The 6,350-nt window shown below is 27.9% G+C and overlaps 1 pseudogene; it reads left to right on the plus strand.

Annotated features, from left to right (window-relative positions):
• The first annotated feature begins 200 nt into the window (after nucleotides 1–200).
• LOC125870763 (GDSL esterase/lipase At5g03980-like) lies at nucleotides 201–2,818 on the plus strand (annotated as a pseudogene).
• The last annotated feature ends 3,532 nt before the right edge of the window (nucleotides 2,819–6,350 follow it).

Below are 6,350 nucleotides of genomic sequence, written 5' to 3' on the forward strand. Positions count from 1 at the left end.
TTGCAGGCTGTTACACTGTGGTAATTTATCCAGGGCGCACAAAGTGCTCACCCGAAGGGCAAATGTTGTGATAGAGGTTGTAACAATTGTGGGTTATCCTGGGTTTTAACAAAAATACTAATATTATAATAATCCAGATTGAAGGCTTATAAAGCTGAAGTTTGGATGTTTCATTTTTCATAATTAGTAAAAAAAGGTGAATGGCATTGGCAATAAGAGCAATATTTTATGTCATACTTCTTTGTTTGTTGATTTTTCAACAGAAAAGTGATGCACAAGAATTAATAAAACTTGAAAAATCAAGATTGAGAAATTGCAAAATTGATAGCATATATCAGTTTGGTGACTCAATTTCTGATACCGGCAATTGCATGAGAGAGAGTTTTTGTAAAGCTCATAGTAAATGTGGAAAACTTCCTTATGGAATTAATTTTTACCAGAACGCAACAGGACGTTGTTCCAATGGCATGCTCATGATTGATTTCATAGGTATGTATATATGCATAATGCTTTCGAAACAAAAATATTTGTTCGTAAAAAAATATGACAGTAAATTTGTTTCATGATATTGTGACAGCATTGGAATCGGGTCTTTCGCTCCTAAATCCATACAAGGATCGAAGTGCAAATTTCAGACATGGTGTGAATTTTGCAGATGCAGGGGCTACTGCTTTATCCAATGAAATAATGGCAGATAAGAAGATTTTAAATAAAGTTACCAATAGTTCATTGAGTGTGCAACTTGATTGGTTGTCTTCCCATTTTGAAACCACCTGCTCCACTGGTAATTAATTGATTTTGTTAAATATTATAAACTAGGGGTAAAGAGGCAAATACATCCCTTAATTTTACAATTCAGAACAAATATTTTCTTCCTTAAGAAAATGGTGCATTCATACATTGTTGTCTAAATAGATGAAGAATTGTGTTTATTAGATAAGAAAACGTCATCAGATCATATACCATTCAACTTTGTCATTTAGAGCAGATATATACACTCATAACAAACATATACATCTCTATAGTTACAAAAGTGTCTGACATATATCCTTACCATTACAAAAAAATGATTCACACATACTTTAACGGAAGTGAAAAATGATTTTTTTATTTTTTAAAAAATTCATCTAGGACTAGGAGTATATTTTTGTTGAGAAAGTAAAATAATATACCCATACATGAATTTTTTTACACATGAATTATTTTTCGACTTCTTTGATTATCGTTATTTGAGTTTCATATTCTTATTTTTTTATGTTATTTTTTGGTGGAAAAATAAGAAAATAAAAAAAAGAAGTGTGAATGAAAAAAAGAGAGAAAAAAATTTAAACTACTTTATTGCGGCTATATTGCAATTTAGTTTTTATATTTATAAAAAAAATCTAGGGCATGTATGATTAATTTACAAGAAAAGTTGTGAAAAAAATTCAATTTGGTCACCAAAATAATAAATCTAAATTAATCGTTGAAACAAAAAAGTAAAAAAAAAAATTATATGTGAGAATGATCAAATATACCCTTATATAGATTTTCTTTTAATAAAAAACTTTAAAAATATTTTAGAGAAAACAGGTATATGTGAGTCATTTGTGTAACAATATGAATATATATGAGCACTTTCATAATGGGGGTTATAATAAGTCTAAAAGACAGAGTTGAGGATATATCAAATCGTTTTTCCTATTTTTATTGGGTCGGGTCTAGGTGCATAGAAAAATGGAGGGAGTAAAAAAAATTTGTTTATTTTTTTAATTCATCTGTTAACGAGAAAGGTATATATACACCATTTGTAGACACCGATGATATATATGCCCAATTTGTTAAATAAGAGTATACATACACTACTATTTAACGAGATATATCTGCTCTAATCATAAAGTTGACGAGTATATTAGTGGCAAGTTAAATTGACATTGACGTTTTCTTGATGTTGCTGGTAGATTGCCAAGAAAAATTAAAAAAAGTCACTTTTCTTGGTTGGAGAAATCGGAGGAAATGAATTTAATTTTAGCTTATCGCAAGGTAAAATCATCGAAGAATTGCGAAAAATAGTGCCAGAAGTTGTTCAGACCATCATTCATGCTGTTAAAGTGAGGTTTTGAGCTTAAATTTTCAACAACACTATGATTATACACTTATATTTGTCTAATTTTATTTCCTAATGATCAATTGTTATTTTCAGAGGGTCATTGATTTTGGAGCAACTCGAATTACAGTTCCAGGCAATTTTCCAATTGGTTGTTTGTCGGGTATGTTAACGCAATTCATGACTAATAAAACAACAGCGTACGACGAATATCATTGCTTGAAAGATTTAAATAATTTTGCAATCTTTTACAACAATCATTTACGACAAGCCATTGATGAATTGAAGAAAAAGTATCCAAACATTACACTCATTTATGGTGACTACTACAATGCCTATATGTGGCTTCTACAAAATGCCATAAGACTTGGTAAGTGTTACAACGTTGTTTGTTTTTCCTATTTTGGAGGTCAAATTACCCCCCACCCCACATACACATCTATATATAAAGAGAGATAGAAGTGGCAAAAATCATATGAATTTAAGAGTTTTCTCGATTGAAATATATTTTCAAGATTTGATAAAAACTTTCTACAAAAAGCATGTTGTGGAACAGGAGGCGACTATAATTATAACATACATAAAAGATGTGGATCTCAAGGAGTTCAAGTGTGTGCTAACCCAAAGACTTACATCAATTGGGATGGAGTTCATTTGACACAAAAAGCATATAAATGGTTGACAAATTGGTTAATTGATGACATGTTATCCAAATTAAACTGTGATGTTTAAATTCAATAATTATAATACAAATAACAAATAAATCATCTGTAAATCTCATTTTCTATCTATTTATTTGTAACATATATTACTATTCTCTGCACATGATGACTAATTGTTGAGTCTTTGAATGAGCTCTACAATTCTTCGATATATTAGATTATAGCTAAATTAACATTGATTGATGACACTGACTTAAATTAAGATGCTAACTTTATGATTTTGTTTCTTCTTTCCTTGGCAAAATTGATCAATCAAAATGTATATTGATTGAGAATTTTACATCTTAACCAATATTTTTTGAAAATGTTAAATGCTTTTGAGAAAATTTATTTTAAAAAATAAGTTCTTTAAAAATTACGATAATGACTTCATAATAGTGAAAAATAAATTTCAAAATTTGAATTTCAAGCTCTTTGTCTCTCCTTATATCTGAATCCAAATACCCCCAACGGCCCAACCCATACCCTTTGACCCCCCGATCCCCTGCTCTCCACACAAGCCCGCCTACTTAATGTTTTTTGCGATAGTATGTTTTTGTTTACTTATCAAATATGTGAAATTTAAAAAATAAATCACTTATTTTAAGGTATATTACTGTACGATAAAACTTTTTTTTAACCAAAAATACCCTCAAGAGTCAAGTACCAACTTTTTCCAAAGTCCAGGTGACCCAAATGCTTCCTCTGAATAGGCTTAATGCAGTGCGAATTTCAAATTAATTGAATTTCAATATGAATATCAGACATCAGACGAAAAATTAAAAAAAAAAATTGCTTCAGCAAAGCTTTTTTTTTTTTTAGAAAAAATATCGTCTCAAATTTAGTGGTTTAATTTAAAATGTGAACTTTGAAAACCTAAAAAGTTTTATTTTACCATTTTACTTTCATTTGAGGATATTTTTTGTGGCTTGGAAAGAAAAAGAACATCCCTTTTGCGCGTTTTTCATTTAATTGTTATGATATGTAGCCAACTGCAAAACAATTATTTTTTTTTATTAGATAACTTACTCACACTTTACTCTGTAATTAATATATTTAATAGCCTTATTATTGTTTTGAATAATAATTTTTTAATATCTGAATATTAAAATGGTGCATTGGTGAGAGTGTTTCACCCTTAACCAGAGGTCTCGGGTTCGAGCCCTGGGTATGGAGAAAATCCTGTTGGGAGCGCCACCCTTGAATGGGCCCTGCAAAGCGTGATCCAAATTTAATCGGAGCTCCAATGTGGGCCCCGAACACTGGGTAGGAAATCAAAAAAAAAAGAAAAAACTTATAGCAAAAACCTAAAAATTGTAGAATTCTTATTTTTTAATGAATTTTATCTTCTACATATTTTCAATATTTGTTCTTTGACATAATTGTCTTCTCAATATCAGTTGATTTTTCATGGATTAGTCAAATATCATTTTCTCTAAAAAAAAATTTATATGTGAATATAAAATATTCAATTTGATATCGTATTATTCATTCTTAATGGGGCAATAACCGAAAGATTTCCTTGCTCTTCATGTCACCGTCCATAAAAATGCCTAAATATGTTATAATAAATTTATTATGCGATAGATATCAGCCCTCGTACTCTCAAATGTGTATTGTAATTACCGTACTTTGCAGATACGCCTAAAAATGCCATAATAAGGACTTGTTGCTCTCTGCCAACTGAGCCACCCTTACAAACATTTACACATTTATTTTGTTGTTTTCCTAGCATGATATTAGAAGCTAGTATCTTCATGTTAAAATAATTAAATTGTTAGAACTATTTCAGATCCTTTAAGAAAAGAAGATTAGGATATAAGTTAAATATTATTTTTTATTTTTATCCTTATTAATTATTATCAAATTAATCTTTAGAATAATTAAATGTTAATCATAATAATTAATTCTAATCATCAATTTATCCCTACACTAAGTAATTCAAAGCAATTAAAGTTTCTTGAACTTATCACATAGAAAATCCCAATGAAGGGTAAAAATGAAAGAACATTCTAGAAGTAATTTTGAAGATTGAACAATCAAATTAATTTAAAATATGAAAAATGTCTCAACAATTTGAAATGGAGGAGTAATATATTAGACTTCATGTAAAGAGAATATATCATATATATTATTATAAGTGGAAAACTCCAAAATGAAAAGTTAAATTATCATTTTATCTCTACACTAAATATAAATTTAATCAAATATCTTAATAAATAATAACATTTTAATTATAATAAAGATAACATTAAAAGTCTAGCAACTATAGTTTTAAAATATAAAATTTATTAATAATTATATGCATTGAAATAGATGGTTCATCTGCCAGTAGTTATTAGAGAAGGAAATTTCCTCAATATTAATTAGAATACAACCTTTTCACATTCCAACATTTATTAGTTTGATTGGAGCTTCTACCTGTTATATTGTTCATCTATCAATGCTTATTATAGCACATTATCTTAATTTGTAGCATATACAATTTCTCAACAAAACATTTTCTTGTGTAATTTTTGTTTATTCTTTTTCTTAGTTTTTTTTGTACTTGCAAGCATGTATAAATCTCATAACAATGGCTATACGTAGCTGTTGTTTGGAAGTTGAAAAGAACATTGTATCATAGTTTAAGTCTTTTCGTCTCCAACAATAAAACTTTTGATATTCTTTAGTTACCTAACTTAATTGATAATGAATGATCTTATCTATTCCATTAAATTATGCTCAATGATCAACTTATATAAATGAATTCATAAATCAAGAATATGTACAACTCTCTCCATTAGGGGAGGCAGTAGAGGAAAGATTTTAACGAGTAAGTTCATTTTTCAGCTTTGTTATTTTCTGGTTCGTAAAAATATATTATTCTTGTTTATATAATATTTTATGAGTTTTAAGTTTTATAAATTATCAATGTTTCTTATATTCATGTTTATGAGTTAAAATCAAATTGATGTATTGACATAGAAGTGTTAGAGATTGACCTTTGGTCCTCTTATATGTCATACCTTTATCATTAGCTTTAAGTCTTTGCTTAGCTTGAAGTTGTTTGAAACTTTAATTTTTGATACCTTAAATTTGCTGAAATTGGTAAAAAAAAATGTGGATAAATGAAAAAGAATAGGTATTCATATATAATATTTTGGTGATATATGTTTATTAATGTTCTCCTAATTATATAATTATAAGTTGATGAATGAAACTACTCTAACCGTTGAAATCGGTAATCAAAGCAACAAATGAAATATACATCAAGAACATTAATTACTTATGAAAGAGTATCATATAATATATCAATACATTAAATGTTGCTCAAAATATAATTCATTATACATTTTACCTATCTAGATAAATTTAGTTGTTGAATTTTGTAGTATCAAATAATATTTAATCATCTAATATTGTTCAACGAAGAAGTCATTTGAATATAAATTGACTATTCATCTATTTTAGCTTGTACCTTTTCAATTTATTCTATTATTTATTACAATGTATTTTTAATATGATTTATTTTGTACGAACTACTTGTATGATCGCACGTGTCCAGAAACTAGTATATTATA

Source organism: Solanum stenotomum, chromosome 1, assembly GCF_019186545.1.
Source record: "Solanum stenotomum isolate F172 chromosome 1, ASM1918654v1, whole genome shotgun sequence".
NCBI lineage: Eukaryota > Viridiplantae > Streptophyta > Magnoliopsida > Solanales > Solanaceae > Solanum > Solanum stenotomum.